We start from the raw sequence: 21,414 nt of genomic DNA, 5'->3' as shown, positions 1-21,414 counted from the left end.
ATAGTAGTAGTATAGATGGACCATAAGTGGCACGCATCGGAAAGGGCCAAGATGCTGGCTAAAAAAAGGATGTTGTTGTAGCCAAAAAAAGTACAGCGGCCTGGCTTATGTATGTTAGTTGATATTATTGATCCATATACTCTATAAGTGTTTATATGTCTGTTAGTTCTGTACATTCTTGGTAGATTGACTCGGTATTTGAATCTTGATACATCGCTTGTGTACATATCTAAATGGGAGTACACATTATGTTGCGTGTGACATTTGAGTTGGACATGAAGTGTTCCAAATATTCGAATTCACCTTAAACTGGATTCTAGTTTCTGAATTTGAGTATCGGCATTTGTAAACCATATTCATATATGACAGTGGAATACATCTTTGTCGTCCTTTTGAAGATATATAAAAACACATAGAATGATTTATAAAGATTCATATAGGAATACAAAATGGATTCGAATTTAGTTGCCAGGGTAAACGTGGATGCTTATTGTCCCAAAATTCGAAAGAAGCAGCAAAATGTCCACTCCCACGTCGGCTGCCCGAAGCCAAGTGTTTGGGAGATGGAAATTACTGTCTACCCATTACACGGACAATCCATCGGCCCGATTTCCACTACTCTAAATAGGGGTAGGTTAGTAACTTCAATTAGACGTGACACGACCGCCTCTGAGCCCATTCCGACACGGTGGGCGTCAAACATGGGCGGCAAAACTCATTTGATTCAAGCTCGTCCGAAAGACCTCTGTTTCTCCCTCCATTCCCCATTCATACACGGTGGGCGGCAAAACAAACTCGACTCGGCCGAAATCGATGTAGGCAAATATTTTCAATAGGGACAGGTTTGTAACTTCACTCAGACGTGACACAACCGCCCTACCTGTCAGCCCCGTTCATACACCGTGGGCGCCAACCATGGGCGCCAACCACCCTCTCCTCGCCCGAAATCGCTCTGGGCAAATATTGGCAAGATGCGAGATTACCGTCCTATCCCCAACCAAGGAGACGTCCAAATTTTAAACGGGGGCTAAGTTTGTAACTTTCCCATATTTCAGACAGACGCGTCCCAAAAACATGGTTCCCCGTACCTCTCCCTCCATTTTCCCATTCATACACCGTCCGCGCTAGAACACCCCATCCCCTCACCAGCCTCCGTCTGCCACCCCATCCATCGCCGCCGTCCTCCACCGCATCCATCGCCACCGTCCTCCACCATGCCGGAGCGCCTACCAAGACCGCGTCGTCCACTGCTAAAGATGGACGTTTCTCATCCACGGCGACGGACCAATAGCCTTGCATCGCGTCCTCTCGCTTCATCGGCGCCGTCGTCCTCTTTGCCGGGGCCGCTCACACGACCTTCTCTTCCACCGCAACGGGACTTATCCCCCGATGCACCCGTCTACCGTCACAGATCTGCTTCAACGCCACCGACAACCATCGCACCCCCGATGCCTACACGGCGCCGCAAGAGAGGTGGTACTTCATATCTCCTCAACTTTTTGATCTCAACCAGAAAATAGATCTTAACTTGGTTACTCTACTTTCTTTTCAGCTCTTAGAATTTAGTTCTTAGTTCGAAGCAAACAATGGATGCTAAATATCATTTCTCCGGTTTGCAGCTTCAAATCTGCCATGGCACAGCCATAATACGGTTTAATTGATCATGCTTAGGGTTTAATTGATCATGTTGGTTCTGTGGTGGTTTCTTTAATAGAAATCAGAGGGGAAACCCTCTTTTGCTAAAAAAAATATGCTTAGAGTTTCCCCCTTTTATGATCACTATACGATCAGAATACGTGCTTCGTGTCATAATAACACTGCTCCACCCATCAAGCTAAACAAGCTTAGTTGTTCAAATACGAATATGATATTATTAAAACAGAGTTGTTTAATTCGTCAGCTAAATGTTCCTAAATTAGTTTCGAAAATGCATGTTCGCCGCTCGGGTGTGTATCTCTACAGGGTGCCCACGGTGGGCCGGCCCACCCTGGGATTTTGGGTCATCCCAGGCCCCAATTCCCCTCTGTTTTGCTGCGCGCTTCCGATCTCTACTCGCCCCCCAGCCGCCTGCCTCGCCGGCGACTTGGGACGGCATGACTCTAGGAGGAGACGCCGGACTAACAGGAGGCCAGGAGCCGCTCGCCCAACAGCGTCACCGCTACCCGGGCGCGCCGCCGTGCCTACCTTCCCAGTCGTTCAGGGCTCAGGCGTGCAGCACCCACCAAGCCAACCCGATTTATCCCGAGATACGTCCTCAACATTCAGCAGCCACTCCTCATCACCCATTTTCTAATTGATTCATTACTCATTAGGAAGGACTGTCATTAGGGTTTGTTGTGTGCTCAGTGCTACCTAAACTTAATGGTTCAGATGTATTTCGGTAATCTTTAGTACCTCTAAAGTTCACAGGGTTTTCAAAATTCCAGCCCTCGGAACAGAAACTAGTCATCTTGGATTGTTGGTCATAGTGAGATTGACCCAGATTACTACTTCAAGCCAGGTTTGTTGACAATTTTACTTGTCTTTCTTACTCATTCGATATAATATCCAATTATTCATGTCGATTAGTTGCAAACAATAAGTGCTAGACAAACTTCTTCATTCAGATTTTGGACGGTCTCTTACTGCAGTTACAATTCTGCATACTTGTCCTAGTAAGCTCACAAGTAAATGATTGATTCACTACATCTATGCTTGCCTTGTCATATTGTTGTCAATATTCTTTTAGGGTGGACCACCCTGTTTCTAAATACCGGAACCGTAGACATGAGTGAATAGTATTTCTCTATGTGATCTCTTCCATCATGTGTGGGTAACGAACACTGCATTGTATAGAAAGAAAGTGTCATTTCCAGCTTTTACATAGGTTTCGATCTTTTACATGGAATACAATCTGCCTACTTGCTTTGTGTCGCACTACCAACACTCCACCCTTGAAGCTAAACATTACGCCACTCATAATTGCTTAGTTTATTTGTTCAAATATGAATTTCATATGATTCTAATGTTCCTACTTCAGTTTTGAAATGTGTGCCTGCCTGTTATAGAGACATAAGGGGTTTGTATTTCTGTGTGTGGTCTGGTCAGCACGGTTGGGGAGGTGAACTTTGCATATGCAGGGTTTTATAGGGAGACACTCTCCGAGTTGAATCCGCAATGCATTCCATAGATAATCTGACTACTTTTTATGTTTTCATGAATCTCAGATTCTGAACAGCATCATAATGATTATGAACTTGCGCGCATGAAAAGAATAAAGCAGAACAATGCCATGGCTGTCAAACTTGGCATTAAGGGACTGAAATCAAGTCTGGATACAATGCAATGCAAACGCTCTCCACCTACAGATTCATGCTCAGAATATGATCCTAACAGTGATTCTAAGCTAGAGTGAGACCTAAGTCAATGTAGCTCCCTAGTGGAGGAGTCAGAGGAAGATGCCCTATCTTATTCACCCATCAAGGTACTTGCTCTAACTTTCCAAGGTTACATTGCTCGCACATATCTTGCAACTGATGCTTTGCATTGCTTCTACTTTGTTGAACTGCCATTAGCTTAGTTTACACATCGTGTATGTGAATACGCCCTGCCTATCCATTTTCAGTACATATTCCATCTGTCATCATACCATATTTATCCATTCAAATGTTGTTCTTGTGTATCAGACGTTCAAAAGGAAGAGGGCGATTGCTGATCGTGGAGGAGCACAAGCAAAGTATTTGGAAAAGGTAGTGGCACCTGATAAATCAAATAGCCCATTAGGTGTAGTTGCAATATCACCTGACCCACAAAATACCCCAACTCTAGCAGACTCTAGCCCTACTACACTGGTCATTTCTGATGCCCCAACTCAGCAGACCCCAACTGCAGCAAATAGTATGATTATGCCAGTTGACATAGCACCAGCTGTACGATGCAAAACCCCCATTCCAGCAAAGAGTACACCAAATCCAGTTGCCAAATCCCTTTTCGAACCAGAGAGAGCCCCAATTGCAGCAAATAGGACCCCTGTTCCATTTCTTCCCAGTTTAGAAGATAAAACTTATGTTGTTGTCAGGAACTTTGTGCGCATCTTTCCTTCATGGAAAGATTATACCGCAGACACAGAACAATTTCCAGTCTTCCTCCGCAACTTACGTGTAAGTAATGTACTAATGTTTTTCATGGTCATTACTGCATATGTTTCTGCTGACAGAAGACACAAGATTTCATTCTTTTAAATAGGCGAGGAGCAAACTGGATTGTGATGACGAGCAAGGGTTGGTTGCACTTTTCAAGCACTCGTTGATGAAGTATCGTTCCTACCTGAGGCAAGCGCACTTCGATGGCAAGCCTCTGAACGAAATTTCTGTAAAGTCTCCGATGCTACATTTATCCGACGGTGACTGGAATAATCTTGTTACACATTGGTCTCGGCTGCAGCGTAAGGTACTGTCTATGATATCACATCACAATTTGAACTACATTTCTGCATTTGCCTTAATGTCTCACTTGTACGAAAACTGTTAGCAGAAGAACATTCGTTCTCAAGGGACCACAGAATCTCGCAACTATACTGCACACTGCATTGCTCTTGTGAGTACCTCTTGCCCTGTATGACCATACTTACTTTCATAGTTGTTTGATTATGTAGCATCACGGCACATGTTAGCCTCGTAATCGTCCATTTGGTGGACATTATAAGACCGTATGGACTCTTACATAAATTTAGAATCAACCCAATGCTTTTGAAGAGGTTTAGCTCTGCAGTCCTCTTGTAAGGACTGAACGTGGTCTATCACTGTACTTACATTAACAGCTACTCCCTCCGTCCCATAATATAAGAACGTTTTGTACAGTACACCAGTGTTCAAAACAATCTTGTATTATGGGAAGAGGGATTGGTTCATTTTGTAGCATTCTGCATCTTATCTCCCTCGCCCACCATTTACTAAAACAGATCAGATCTATATTTAATCTTACCAACAAGTAGAATACACAGACAATGCCAGTGCAGAAGTGTAGCCCATTGCTCTTGTCAGTACATTTTGTCCTGTAACGCTTGTTCTTCCAGGGATTGGTAGTTGATTATGTAGCATCAATCTGCATCTTATCTTCATTATCCTCTATCCCTTCCAGTATTATCATATCTATAATTACTCTCTACAAAATGTAGAGTACAGGCAATGCTTATGAAGAAGATTCTGTGGTGAAATTCTTGAGTTATCCTTCCCTTGACATGGAGAAGGGCATTATAAAGCCGGTGTTAACTGTTAATGTAAGTCAGTCCTTCTAAAGCCTTTATCCTCAACTGCTGTTTAATTTGCTCATACTCCCTATCGTTTACTGCTGTTTAGTTTCTGTTTCTACCAAAATGCATGTTCGTAAGAACCGTAAGTTCTAAGTTTTACTTGTAAAACCAAATTCCTTATTCATACCATGCACATTACTTAATACTCCCTATATGTATGCTTGTTTTTGTGGATCTATAATCCAGTGTGTGGTGAAGCAGCCCACGTTTGCACCTTGTCATCTCCTGTTTTATCTTACTGATGTGGTTGATGATATGAACAACATGCCATGCACATTATCCAAAATAGATACAATGATTTTCTTTGCCCTTCATCTATGCTTGTTATGTTGACATGGTAATCCAGTAGTGTGGTGAAGCTCCCCGCATATGAACAATGCCAAATTATGTTATTGATATTTTGAACTTACTCTTTATTTTCTAATTTGAAATTGGATAGAATTGACAGAACAGTTATCATCTTTGTTTATACACGTGCAAAACCTGTCATCTCTCTGCTTTGTTTCAGGGTGATATGCCTGATGGCATGCACAAGTCTGCTGAAGGCTGTGAGACAAACCCAACATATATTGCAGCAAAGAAGGAAAAACATCTTGAAGATAGCGAGACAACCCCAAAGTCTTGTCTTGATGCAGTGTTCAAGTTACTTGAGACTAACAATCAGACAAGCTCACAGAATTCGTTGTCTGAACCAGTTCGACTTCTTCAGTCCCAAGTTCTAGCAGAAAGGCATTCTGCAACTCAACTTCGACTTGAAGTCCTATCTCTAAGAAAGATTGCGGAGAACACCAATGAGAACCTCATCGCTAAACAGCTACACCTGGAAGCTATGACCGACATGCTAGGCCGGTCTCACAGCCTTGCTCAGCAGCTTGCGCAGCAGTTCCCCCGCAAGGCTAACCTTTCTTGAACTGTCTTGGAAGTGGTCTCGGTTCAGTATTTTTTTTACGCTGCAATGGTGCCCAGTTTTTGTAATCTGCTTATTTGTTGCATTTTATGATCACTGGTGGCGAACTTTGATGCCCAGTGGATGTAATATGTGTAATGGCCGTGATAGCCTAGCATAAGTTGCTTGCTTATTTATTTCCTTGTTGTCTTGTTTATTTGTTTGCTTGTAGTCAGTGCAGATCTTTTTTCGCGGTTTGCTAGTGGCTGCAATAACCTATTTTTTAAAACTAGGCCACAATAACCATGGGCTAATATTTACTGTAGTGACATTGGGCCTCCTACGGGCCGTAGAAACAGTGGGCCTTCTACGGGCCATAGAAACAGTAGGCCTTCTACGGGCCGTAGAAACAATGGGCCTTCTACGGGCCGTAGAAACAATGGGCCTTCTACGGGCTGTAGAAACAATGGGCCTTCTACGGGCCGTATCATCAATGGGCCTTATACGGGCCGTATGGTCGATTGGCCAAACATGGGCCAATAATAGGCCGCATTATGGCCGTAAACGGGCTAGAGTTGGAATCGTCCGTTCATGGGCCGACCATAACGGGCCATCATTAATAGGCCGTATTTGATGACGCTATGAAAACGACCAACGTATTAACGGACCACAAACGGGCCGACTGTAACCACGGGCTGAATTTGGCCCACAAGCAGAAAATGACAGTAACGGGCCGTAAGTAAACGAATGCTGGAAATGAGCCCAAGAATAAATGGGCTCTAAGAAGGCTGAAAGATAACATGGGCTAGAAACGGCCCAACGGAATAACGGGTCGTTAATGGGTATAAAGTGATATACTGTTCATTACGGGCCAGTTTCACCACGGGCCGTTAATGGGTGTAAAGTGATACACTGTTCATTACGGGCCAGTTTCACCACGGGCTGTTAATAGGCCAAGAGTTACATAGGGCCTCATATGGGCCAAAAGACGTCATGGGCCATACATGGGCCAGAAGTGAAAACGGGCTGGAATCATATTGGATGGCCCAGATGACGCTACTGGGCCTAATTCGGATAGGGCGTAACGGGTCTTGGGTTAGCGGGCTGTAAATGGGCTATATGCGAACAGGCCGTTAACAGGCTTTCCATGGGCTGGCCCGCCACCTTTTGACCAAGTCAAACGGGCCGGCCTTTTCACAGGAATGGGCCGTGCCACGTGTCAACGTATCATAGGCGCCTTCTGTCCAATGAGTGGATGACATCTGTCCCAACGATGAGCCGACACGTGTTTCCTCCAGCCAATGATGATTTTACACGTGGAAAATCCCCATTGGTCGGGGCTGTTAACGGGTTATCGGATCCAAAACCCGACCCGATAGCTTAACGGCGTTCCCTTACGGTGGATGCCACGTGTCGGTCACCCTTGACGAAAGCACTTCTGTGACGCGCGATTTATCGTCATGGAAGTGGACACTTCCGTGATGATAATTTTGGTAATGTCATGGAACACTTCTACGACAGCACAGGTATGACTATCTTGATTCTGTCATAAATTTGTCATGGATGTACATGCATGACAAAAAACGCGACCTACTGTGACAAACACGTATCATCACGGAAGTGTATTTTTTTGTAGTGCAAGGTTGCCCCATCAAAGCATTGGGTAGCCAAAATTTTGGTTGAGGTATTGGTTGCCCATGATTTGGCCGACATTGGCAAGAAAAATGAACTAGAGTTGGCTAGAGTTCATTGGCATGCCAAAGAAATGGCAACCATCCAAACAAAGACCAATCTTTGGGTCATGACCAAAATTTTGGTTGAGGTATTGGTTGCCCATGATTTGGCCGACATTGGCAAGAAAAATGAACTAGAGTTGGCTAGAGTTCATTGGCATGCCAAAAAAATGGCAACCATCCAAACAAAGACCAATCTTTGGGTCATGACCAAAATTTTGGTAAGGTGCACTTTGGCCACAATCCAAACACACCCCAACACCCGGCTCGTCGAGGATGCACGGGGCGCCGCGACGCGTCCGCGGAGTGGTGTAGCGCAGCCAACTGCATCCTCTGGACCTGAGACCATGCCGGGTCGTCTTGCTTTTTTAATGACATGCGGGGATCGCATGTGGGCAAAGGGCATCTCCAACGTTGCCACGACCGCAGCTGACTACCCTGGCACACCAAAACCCTCGTCCCTCGCGCCGTCGTGCGGTGCGTTCCCAGCCGGCGCCAGCTACCCGCATTCATGTCGTCCGTTCGTATGTCGTCGTTAAGAGGCTCGGTGCCCGAGGAACCAACTCCGGCGATTTAATGAGTAAGGTGGCGTGACACCAAATGAACTCTAGCATCAAGGTGGCGTGTCATGCAAGAAAATGGAGATATGCAGTGCGTAAGTGAGTCGTGCACTTCGATGGCACCTAGTACTACGCAATATTTTTTCTCCACGATGGCACGTGAATAGTGCACGTACTCAATGACGGAGCACGGGATGGTAGCCACGGACATGGTCGGCCCTTTTTGAAGAGAGTACTAATAAATAACTTTGATGTGTCCCGTCAACTCACAGAACGACGAGAAGCTTGCTTACTACGCCTTCTCCCTCGCCAACGCGTGCACAATGGCTCACAGCACGAGGAGAAACTTTTGCTTACAAGCGGTGGACGTGCAGTAGTTCATTTGGTGTCAGATTGCCAAAAGTATTACTGTAGTACCATAATTATTGTTCGACTTCCGGAAGAGGAGAAGAGCCAAGCACAAGGTCACCTACTAACCTAGTACAGTACTACTATAGCCAAAGTTGCTCCACCTTTTTAGAGCATGGTTAATTAATATAGGCGGCTCTTGTAGCGGCACATCATTTAGAGCAAGTACTTTCTTCGTAGGAACAAAGGAAGTGAAACAAAAGTTGGAGTGGATGCTAGATTGCCAATTAAAACATGATTACATAGGAAAAATACCTATAGCATTCTATCCTATGAATCAAATGACCAATGTAGGAAAATTATGAGGGGGGTCTCTCCAACAGTGTTCCTTGGCTCGCACCTAGCATCACGGTAGTCGAACTTGGAGACATTCATCTGGTACACGTGGCATCTCAGATCTGGACACAAGGTGACGCGACCTCTCACTTCCTCCGCCATTTGAAGCGGCGCGCCGGTGGAGGGCTAGCATACTCCAATATTAGGTTGGCTCTATGTGATGTGGCAACTTCATATACTAACCGGATGCTGGCTACTACTACGGTACTCACACTCCAAGAAGTGACTCGAAAACCATTCATAAATTGAGTCTATGACATGCATTCGCAACTGAAATGTACCATTCATTAAATACAACAAGTCATCAACACACAACGACAACGAGGATACATGTTGGATTATAGATTATTTCCAACAAAATGGAGATATGCAATGGAGATTATTTCCAACGACGCGGGAAATCTAGCATCAAGGTGGTGTGTCATGCAAGAAAATGGAGATATGCAGTGCGTAAGTGAGTCGTGCACTTCGATGGCACCTAATACTACGCAATATTTGTTTCTCCTCGATGGCACGTGAATAGTGCACGTACTCAATGACAGAGCATGGGATGGTAGCCATGGACATGGTCGGCCCTTTTCGAAGAGAGTACTAATAAATAACTTTGATGTGTCCCGTCAACTCGCAGAATGACGAGAAGCTTTCTTACTATGCCTTCTCCCTCGCCAACGCGTGCGCAGTGGCTCGCTGCATGAGGAGAAACTTTTACTTACAAGCGGTGGACGTGCAGCAGTTCATTTGGTGTCAGATTGCCAGAAGTACTACTGTAGTACCATAATTATTGTTCGACTTCCGGAAGGAGAAGAGCCAAGCGCAAGGTCACCTACTAACCTAGTACAGTACTACTATAGCCAAAGCTGGTCCACCTTTTTAGAGCATGGTTAATAAATATAGGCGGCTCTTGCTGCGGCACATCGTTTAGAGCAAGTACTCTCTTCGTAGGAACAAAGGAAGTGAAACAAAAGTTGGAGTGGATGCTAGATTGCCAATTAAAACATGATTACATAGAAAAAATCCTATAGCATTCTATCCTATGAATCAAACGACCAATGTAGGAAAATTATGAGGGGGGTCTCTCCAACAGTGTTCTTGGGCTCGCACCTAGCATCACGGTGGTCGAACTTGGAGTCATTCATCTGGTACACATGGCATCTCAGATCTGGACACAAGGTGACGCGACCTCTCACTTCCTCCGCCATTTGAAGTGGCGCGTCGGTGGAGGACTAGCATACTCCAATATTAGGTTGGGTCTATGTGATGTGGCAACTTCATATACTAACCGGATGCTGGCTATACTACTGCGGTACTCACACTCCAAGAAGTGACTCGAAAACCATTCATAAATTGAGTCTATGACATGCATTTGCAACTGAAATGTACCATTCATTTAATACAACAAGTCATCAACACACAACGACAACAAGGATACATGTTGGATTATAGATTATTTCCAACAAAACATTCTAGCAAATACTAAAGTTTTCATCACACAACAAATAACAAGCAATGAAATGAACTTCAACTCAACCAATCCTCGGCGTTGGAAACGCTTGCTTTGAACCATAGGTGCTCTGGGAAGGGCCAGCTATTGTCAATATCGAGAACAACGCGGGACTGATCATCCAGGCTGAAGCGGCATATATCAGGACCAGGGTAGGGAACCACCGAAATGTCTGAGGTATAGATACAGTTGCTTCTCATAAAGGGTAGTAACGTTGTGTCAACAGCAGCTAGATCGCCTTTCACCATCATTGGATAGTTTGGTCCAAGGAAGAGCGAGTTTGCTCCAAGACTATCAATACTGAACCAGGGAGAAGGTGTTGGCGCTAGCACACTAGTATCTGTCATGAATACCATGCAACGGGTGTTGGAATAGGTCAGGAGAGGGCGACCATGGGAGACAACACCTGCTTCCTCAGTAGTAACAGTCTGAGTGCACTGTATACAGACTTGAAGAGGTGATCCATCGGAATTAGTTGCGAGGCGCCACTGAGTATATAAGTTCCGCTCCTCCTCATGCTCGTGATCATCACCATCGTCATCTCCCCCTTGCTTATAAATTTTTTCAAGTATAGGTGGTGGAATGTTCACAGGACCTTGGAAACACAAGAAGAAGGTTAATTAGTAAAGGGAAACTTGCTAACCCGCATGCATGTGGATGAAACAATTATAATTACGGTGGAAGACAAACGTACCGAAACTACGAGGATCCCATGCAAAAACAGTGCCACGAGTGGTGGCAGCAAACACAAGATCCTCGTATTCAATTGCATCACAGTACACATCCGTGTATAGAAACTGGTTTTTGAGCAATATCCATCCAGTCGAACCACCAAGGACGGCAACAAGCTTGTCGAAGATAGCAACAACTTGATAGTTCTTGTATTTCCAAGAGCGGTTGGGAACTCGGAAAATTGCTATCTTCAGTAGACGACAGTCACCATGATCGTATTTGAACGTACTAGATCATCTGTGTGCTCAACCTCAGGGCACTCGAAGATTTTTGGAAGTGGAATCCGCTGACGAGTGTACACATTCACAAGTTCCCACTCACAATTGTACCCAATATAAACAACCCAATCTCCAGTTGCGCCAGCCCAGGACTTACCCTTAAGCGATGGCATCTTGACATGACACGTATCATTATCAAGCGGCATCAACTTGCACATGGCGAGGCCTCCGTCGTCCGCGCCCATTCGAACAGGCTTATAGCGAAGAAGATAAGGGAGATCAAACCGCTCCTCGACCCTTGGGTTCCTTGTAATGATGTTATTAGTTGAGTCGAGAATGTTCTTGAACGAACCTGCCATGCTAGCCGAGGTGATGACGTCGCACCGATCAATGAGTTCCCCCACCACGTCATCTTTCAGATCGGGGCAAGAATAACGGGGTCGTTTCCGGTTTGTTCCCTCCATGGAGAAGACGATCGAACAATGGCAGAAGGAAGGGTGAAGGCAAATGGAGGAGGGAGGAAGAGCGTGCGACAGCAGTTCCAAATTGAGAGGGAAAGGCGAAGAGTCGGTGGACGGTTGCCAGTTTGCCACGGTACAGGAAGAGGCGCTCCGGCCTACACGTCCTTTCGGAAATTGTACAAAAGGACTCGCCGTCGTCTCACTGACATGTTGGAACGGGACCACATGTCAACGAAACATCGTGTGTAATTTCTCGTGCAAAATGCGATCTGGCCGCGTTGGCCCGAGGTGCCGCATTATTTCTCGACTTTATTTTTTTAATGGCGTGCCGTTCAGTTTTGAAGCACGACTAACTGGTACTGTTTGCAGAGAAAATATAAACTACTCTACCACTACTCCACCTCTAGTACTAGTAGTATAAAAAAGATATATAGGCTGGAGCTTCAGAGCTTTCTTGCTAAGGGCTGCCCACTTCTCACACTATCACCCTCTCTCCAGATCTAAAAAAGACGGCCTCTCTCTCCCTCCTCACCTGTGGTCACAGATCCGCCGGGAAAGAAAAGGACGTGCAGTGTTGACGCACTCGTCGTCGGCGAGCGAGGTCACGCACTGACGACAAGGCCGTCCTCTCAGACCTAGCGCCCGCGCGGGATGGCCTCCGTCCCCAAGCTCGCTATCGTAGTGCGTGTGGAGGACGATGACCACGAGCGAAGCCACTTCCCGCCGACTCTCAGGTATGATACCTCTTTTCGAACCATACCCTTGTTCTATTACCCCATCTGCCATGTCGCTGCATGTGGATCTTTTTCCACTCCACCATCTTCCCAATTTGCTATCCTCTGCTCTGCTGGTCACGCAGACGAAAACCTTAATTTGCACTATTAAAGGAAACCCTACTTCATGCAGACTAATCCATGTCTGGGTTGAATAAGGAAAGGAAGGGAGACTGTACTGTCCAAGAGAGTAGGCATCAAACCCGCATCTAGGTTGAGAAGGGGAAAATCAGTAGCTAAGGAACGAGTCTCGTGTCTCTTGGTTGAAGAAGGGTAGAAAGGCATGACAACGCAATAGAGAATGACCAGGTCGATCGGTTTGTTGTCCTCACATAGGAAAAAGGTGGCTAAACATAACAAAAATGGGACGTAATCCACATATGCTGGCTGGATATTTGTTGCTCTGGGCAACCATACCTCCCTCACCACTCTATGCGTCCGTGGAGGTACATCGTACTGGTGCGCCCACTATCCAAATGGGCCTCGCATGCTCTTAGTCTAACTTTTTTGCTGTTAGTATAACGCCAGCAGTCAAGTCAAGCAATGCTACTACTAAAGTGATGCCACATTTAACTAATGCCGCACTCAGTCTAATGCCACTGATAAATTTAAGCAATGCCATTTAATGTCACTGGATTATTTCAGGGTTAGCTGTTGATTGTGGATGTATTAAAGATTTTTCAACTAAGGCATTCTAATGATGTTGCACAGCCAGTATACCAACGATGAAACTTGTTACTACCTTCGGATTTTTGCACTGTTAATGCTTATAGATTATATACCTCACTTTCATGAGATAAGTTAATTTTTTTGTACAGTGTCACCAAAATGCCAAGGCGCTGATTTCATTTTATTTTGGTTAAACTGCACAAAAAATTATGAAGACAAGAGGAAAGGTTAAGAGTGGGCACCTCCTCCTCCGGCTGTTCTCTTGGTTCGTTCGATCAAGTTTTTATGTTTGATCGATTATCAAGATTGGGATAGCAATTTTTAAGGTCCCCCCGAGTTCGAAATGATATTTACCTTGGAGGTACATGGTTTGCAATTTTTTTTATACTGTCATTAGTTAATAATGCTAGTTACCTTCAGACTTTTGTATTTGGTTTAATGCTCATGCACAGCTAGTATACCAATGCTGAAATGTGTTACCTTTACATTTTGTATTGTTAATTCTTATAGAAATCTTCCAGTGCCAGAGTTTATTGAAATATGTTCAGTAAAACCATTGTACTGTACCCTGTAATAAAATAACTACTCTATTGTTGCACTAGCCACTGGATTAGTGTATATTTGTAGTATTCGAAATTTCGAATGGTGTTGCATTAGCGTATGGACATAAATAAAGGGTGGCAAGCTTTCCCAGATATGTGCTCAAGAAAACTACTACCTGTTTTTCTAAATACTAGTAGACGTTTGGGTACTTTAAACTGAACCGCAAAAACCTCTTATACTAAGGAACAGAGGGTGTAGAGTTCACTCAAATTATCCCGGTAAAGCTACTCACACCTTTGTTAAAATTAATGTTCATTATGTTATCGGAGGAGGTCTGTAAGTTTGTCTCTAATGCGTGTCGACTACATACCTGACATCATGATGTAATGTTAAGTCATTTCCTTTTGTACAGTGTCACTGAATTGTCAAGGCGGTGATGGCATTTTATTTTAGTTGAACTGCACAAAATATGCTTAAAAGAAGAGGAAAGGTCAGGAATCGATCATTCTTTCAGAAAGAACTATATATGCCTTTTTGACATCAGCCTCTGTTGCCTTATTTATTCCTTCAAAAAGGTGGTTAGAAACAGTCTTGCTACCTTTTCCCATTAAGAAATTGGAATGCTTATATTTGTGAGTCTATGCTTCAACTAGTGCCACTTTTATAGTAATCACACTTTCAATATCTATGCAAACAGGGATGCTCGAGTTTAGTGGAACTGCACAAAAAGTCCAACTGGTTCAACATTAGGAGCATGTTTTCTCCCAAACCTTTATATCCAATTGGTGGCACTATGAGCTGTTCATTAAGAAGGTACATGGTTTGCTACTATCTTGGTACTCTTTTTGTACTGTCATTAGATAGTAATACTAGTGGTTTGCATGTGAATTTATTGGCAGGGTGGACCTACATTGGAGGTGCAGGACATGATTCAATGACTGGATGCTCAATTTCGGTTGTATCGATTTCACATCTTCCATCACTGCGAACATGGATATCCTTGGTCTGATGAAGAATAGGCGCTATATTTCTGCTCTGAACAAGCAAATCAATTCAGTATGAAATTGTCCAGGGCAAAACATGACTATATCAAATTGTCCAGTGCAAAACATGACAGATCTAAGCGGAAGAGACATGTTTAAACCGAAAATACAAGGTGGGGTATATGTTTACTAGTTGCTTGATATTTGTGCAGACAGAGATGTCTGCCCGTTGCTATTTAGCAAACACACAAAGTGACCACAATTTTGGTTGAACTGCACAAGAGAATAGTATAGTCACGGCATGCAGTGCCATTTGAAAATAGACACAGAAAGATTGGATAGTCACTTCATGGACCGCAAAAAAGTAGTACTGTACTATTTATTGGCCAACACTAGGTGCTTCATTGCTTTGGTCTGATTATACAATGGGCATCATTTTGCCTAAGTTAAAGTTTGTATTCCGAAAATAGTCTCGCCGTGTGATCAAGAGAAGACCAAATCATATTGCAGTGGATGTTCCTCCATCATGTGTGGTTCATTCCCATGGTTCCAGCTGTTGGTGAAACCACTTACGTTTGCAAGAGGAATTGTAGACTTCACAAACAAATTTGTCATTCAGTCTGTACTGAATGTTGGCCAAGAGAAGCATCCATGTTAGTAGGAAGAACATATGTTTTTTCTAGATCTTTGCTTTTGGAGCTACATATTTGTATATGATCTGTGAATCATTGAGATGCATTAACATGTTGATCTTATGTATGGGAATCGTACTAGTTGGTTTTAGTTGTGGCTGATCTTTGCTTTTGGAGCTACATATTTGTATATGATCTGTGAATCATTGAGATGCATTAACAGTTCCTTATATCTGTTCGCTCAGTGTTTACAAGTTACCGATCGATCACTAGCTAGCCTACTAATGCGCTCCTGGTTGTTTTAGTTGCGACGCAAGATCCGAAGTGGCAGTTTTTTGAATAAAAATGCCTACCTCTGAAGAAATTGACAAGCTGCTCTGAAGAAAATGCCATGCGAATCTGAAGAAACTACTAGCAAAAACGTTCGCAAATGCCTTATCTCCCAGCTAAAGTTCATTAATTAATGCCCTCGGCTGCGACTCATTGCATGCTGCTCCGCGTACTGGCTGCGAGCGGTTTTGAGTGCCCGCATGCAGCCGGCTGTAATTAAGGCAGCTAACTGATGCGAAAAAAGATGCGCTTTAATTGTTGCGGGCCTTTTAAATCCGTGGAATCATTATTGACAAGGAGGGAGATGATTCGAGTGCACTCGTTTGACCGTAATGCCGGCGTGCGACCCAGCACGGACGAGACGGGACGACACTGTCATAATTTCAGTTTCTCTAGTTTTCCACGGCAAGCTGGCGCGCTAAGCCATGCCTGCTTCATTATGCATTGAATTCCGATGACCGTCGCGCTACCTTCCGCTTATAAGTATTGTTTCTCGGCCTTCTATGGTGGCACCATGACCCAACTCACCCTATCCTCATAAGCCCCCACCGGGCCGACGTTGCTCGCCACTTATCCTCGCTCTCGCCACGTCCGCCATGCCCCCGCCCGTCCGCGATAGGCGTGCCCGGAGGCGGTCACCACCGGAACTAGTGTTCGGTTTTTCACCGGAAGGCAGACGGAGGGAGGAGGCATTTTATCGGTCTTTAGATGGCAATGCGGAGATCGAGGACTTGTTGGAGCGCGACCGCCTGGCGGAGGAGTAGGAGTTGTTGGAGCGCGACCGCTTGGCGGATGAGCAGCGTATCGCCGATTTGCGCCGCCAGCGGGACATGGAGCAGCAGCGCACCGACGCTCTGAGTCGCGAGCAGAGCGCCCGCACGTGGGCCGACTACGTGGAGGCCGGCGCCCGGCAAATAGCCCTGGAGGCTGTCGGGCACGCACGCGTTCGCGACGCTGATTTTTACTACCAGCTCGTCAAGTGGGTTTCCCGCTTAGAAGCCGAAGCTTCAGTGGACCACGCCGGCATGGAAAGGGCCAACGCGCGCGAGCAACGCGCCCTATCGCACCTCTGGCAAGTCCGAGGCGAGGCGGAGGACGCCGGTGCCAGCGTTTAGCGTGTACCGCAGATGGCGGCCAGCATCGTCTAGTTAGCTAAGAGTAAGTTAGTACTTGTACGCTACTAGAGTATTAGTCGAAGTAGATAGTTAACTTGGCTATGATGGTTGTCAACGTGGAAGTTCAGTACTCTATATGTGGATCAGACCTGTTACTTTGCTCTGAATGTTGAACTTTCCGTTTGAACATATGGAATGGGCTGTTATTTTTTTTAATGGGTTGTATTTGTCCTCCACGGGTTTAGAGGCTGACTTGTGGGCCTACCAAGTTGATGCGTACACAACCAGGAGATGATTGTACGTGGAGAGGATGACAGCAGGGGCCCGCCAAGGTCATGGCAGTACGCAAGCAAAGTGCCTCCTTATTTCAATCCAATAAAAAATGGCTCCTCGTAATGGATTTCTGACATCTGGGTCCCATGCCATTGTCAACGTAGTCAATAAACGAGAGAGTTGCACAACGAGCGGCTGACATCAGGGACCCAGCAGCTCGCCTAGTTATTTTTGTTTTGGGTTAATTTGATAAATGCCACTCCAAATCTGGTGTTTCTAAGAAATGCCATTGCAATTTCCAAACTTTGAAAAATGCCATTTCATGCCATCCCCAGTGGCATTTTTCGAAGTCTGGAGTGGCGTTTTTCAAAGTTTGCAAATTGTAGTGGCGTTTTCCAAAGTTTGCAAAAATTGCAGTGGCATTTTTCAAAGTTTGGAAATTGCAGTGGCATTTTTATGAATCGCCATATTTGTTGTGGCATTTATCTAATTTGTTTTTGAGACGGAAGCAGGGTGTCAACTGGGCTGTGCGGGGCACTCTGGCATGTCTAGACAGCCTTCTCTTTTATGTTTACCACAGACCAGCCCAGTAGCTTTTTTTCTTTCTGAAAATGGCTAGCCCAGTTTTTTTGTGATTTACCAAGTAAGTCGCTTTGTCAGGCCTATTGGGCTGCAAATCTTTCAAGACGAGGAGAGCTTCATTCGGCTGGACGAGAAAATGACCTATCAGTAATGAGAAATGGGCTCTACATTTTTAAAACACATCAAACCGGCAATTACTTTCAAATTTCTTTTTTTCATTTCAAGATTTTAAATTGCATTAATTTTTATGCGTGGAAAATTTTGTTGGATTTTATATTGATATACATTTATTTTTAAAATCAGTTTGAATGTGACTCAAAATTTTGGGATTAAAAACAGTTCGGACCGCACCGAAATATGCAACATTTTGTATAATTTTTTAACCGTGGCCACAATATGGGCTGTAATGCTAACAAAAAGAATATGGGCTCCAAAAAAACCTTCAGAATTAGCAAATGGGCTGTAAATTATTAGAAATAATGGCAGATGGGTTGTATGCTGTTTTCCACAGATTTGAGACTTTCCTAAAAAAAAGGTTGACGCACAAGCAGTGACTGTTGGATGTCCATCCAACGGCCGTCGTGCTTCTTCAATCTCTGCTCTTCCTGCTCCAGCCGCTCAAACAAGCGCCGGCGGGACTGCCTGCTCCCTCCTCCCCGCGGCCGGCTGTGCTGCCGCGCAGGCTTCACCGCCCCACCGTACTCCCATCGCTGGCCTAGCCATCCCTCTACTCACCCACACCTGTTGTTATTCTCCGGCGACAGCAGACGAACCAGTAAACCCTCGTATAGTCGTACTCCCCTCCGCGTGGGAAACAACTGCCGAGTCTTCCCTGCCTCCGTGTCGTTCCCTTCCTAGGCCTCGCCGTCGTCCGTCGCCCTAGTGCTCCCGGCGCGGCCTGGTCAACGTGGTCAACGACCGACATGCATCTGAAGTGGACTGTACGTGGAGAGGCTGACAACTGGGTCCATGGCCGCACGCAAGGAAATGCCTCCTTATTACGCGCAAAATAATGATTCCTCCACCTGACATCTGGGACCCACCGAAAGGGCCTCTGTATTTCGCAAAAAAAACGTTACCGCCGCTGACAGCTCGGACCCACCAGCTATATCTTCGCACGCAAGGAAGTGCGTCCTTATTACGCACACAAAAATGAATACTCCCCCTGCTAGCTGGGACCCAGTATAGTGGCAGGCTGACTTGTGGGCCTACTAAGTTGACGGGGACGGAGGGCTTTGTCAACTTAGTCAATATGCATGATTCTAGCTCTAGTGACCGTATGATGTCCATCCAACGGCCGTAGTGCTTCTTCAACCTCTGGTCTTGTTGCTCCAGCCGCCCAAAGCAGCGCCGGTCGTGCCGCATGCTCCTGCCTCCCGTGGCCGGCTGTGCTGCCGCAGAGAACTCACCGCCCACTACTATTCCCACCGCTGGCCAGGCCCTGCGGCGACGGCAGCCTCACACCGCGGCCGAACCAGTGAACCCTCGTACTCCTCTCCGCGCGGGCTTCCACTGCCGCGTCTTCCCCGGCTCCGCGTCATCCCCTTCCTAGGCCTCCCGGTCGTCCACCGCCCTGGTGCTCTCGGCGCAGCGTGGTCAACGTGGTCAAGGGACGGCTTCCATCGGACGTGGACTGTAGATGGAGAGGCTGACAGCTGGGTCCACAGCCGCAGCAAGGAAGTGCCTCCTTATTACGCGCAAAATAATTATTCCTCCACCTGACAGCGGGGACCCACCGGATGGGCCACCGTATTTCGCGAAAAAAACGTTTCCCCCTGACTGCGGGGACCCACCAACTACATCTTCGCACGCAAGGAAGTGCGTCCGAAAAAAAAACGATTCGCCCCCTGACTACTGGGACCCACCAGCTACATCTTCGCAGGCAAGGAAGTGCCTGACAGTCGGGACCCACCTGGTCGAAGCGTACGTAGCATTGTCATTCTGGTCGCGAACGTGTACGTACATACTAGTCGATGTAGAGGCGCGCACGTGTCGTAGTAGAGGCGCGCACGTAGCATGTACACGTACGTACAGCGGCCAGTGTGCAAGAAAGAAAATACGGCCACGTACGTACATACGGGCAGGGTCTCGAACGCCTACTCGCGCATACGTACGGCCAGGGCTCGTGTACATGGCTGGGTCGGAACGAAGAAACAGCGTCGTCGTCGTGTTCATGGGGAGCCAACCGGCTGGGTCGGAACGGAATGCGTCGTCGTGTTCATCGGGAGGGCTTGGACGGAACAGCCGATGGAAACGAGGCCTGGCGTACCGCAGAACGGAGGAAACGGCCTTGTGTTCGACCGACCATGTTTGAAACGGGATCCTGTTCATCGGGAGGGGTCTGGCGTACCGCAAAACGGAGGAAACGGACCTCCTACGGTCGAAACGGGGGTCCTGTTGATCGGGAGGGGTGTGGCGTACCGCAAAACGGAGGAAACGGACTTGTGTTGGAGTGCTACGGTCGAAACGGGGGTCCTGTTCATCGGGAGGGGTGTGGCGTACCGCAAAACGGGACTCCACGGGATACTGTTCATCTCCACCGTCGACCCCCTCCAACCTCCACGGGCTACTGTTCATCCACCGTCGACCTCCTCCAGCCTCCACCTGTGACTGTTCATCCACGGGCTCCTGTTCATCCAGCCTCCACCACGTGCTACTCCACCGGCTACTGTTCAACCAGCCCTTTCCATGGGCTCCTGTTCAACCACCCCTCCACGGGCTACTGTTCATCCAGCCCTCCACCGTCTACTGTTCATTCTGCCCTCCACGGGGTGGTCCTGTTCATCCTGCCCTCCACGGGGTCCTGTTCATCCAGCCCCAACCGGCTCGATCGATCGGGGTCCTATTCATCCAGAGGCAACACCACGGGGTCCTGTTCATCCACCCCCACCGGGAACTGTTCATCCAAACCCCCCAACAACGCTCACTGTTCATCCAGAGGCAGCATCGATCGGCTTCAGTTAGCAGCAGTAGCGAAGGAATCGCTCGATCGGGTTCAGTTAACAGCCATCGATCGATCGCTCGGGTTCAGTAACGCGTAGCCTGCAGTGCAATCACTCGGGTTTAGTTAGAGCCCAACGCCTCGCTCGGGTTCAGTTAGAGCCAACGCCTCGCACACACGCGCGTACGTGTACGAGAGAATCACGCATCGCTCGGCCCCCGACCTCCCACCGTAACCAGGAACTCCCCAAAAATTTCCTCGCCCTCGCTTCTACCACGGTTTTTTCCGTCATGGACGGCCCAAAGAATGTCATGCAGCTGCGTCTCCGGCCCGCCCAGGAAGAAAAGCCCATTTTCTGTCATGATTTTTTGTCATAGAAGTAGGAGCCACCACATCTATGATGATACCGGGTTTTGTCACAATTATCGTCATAGAAGTGTCATATGTA

Source organism: Aegilops tauschii, chromosome 6 (genome assembly GCF_002575655.3).
Source record: "Aegilops tauschii subsp. strangulata cultivar AL8/78 chromosome 6, Aet v6.0, whole genome shotgun sequence".
Taxonomy (NCBI): domain Eukaryota; kingdom Viridiplantae; phylum Streptophyta; class Magnoliopsida; order Poales; family Poaceae; genus Aegilops; species Aegilops tauschii.
This window is presented reverse-complemented; position numbering follows the sequence as displayed.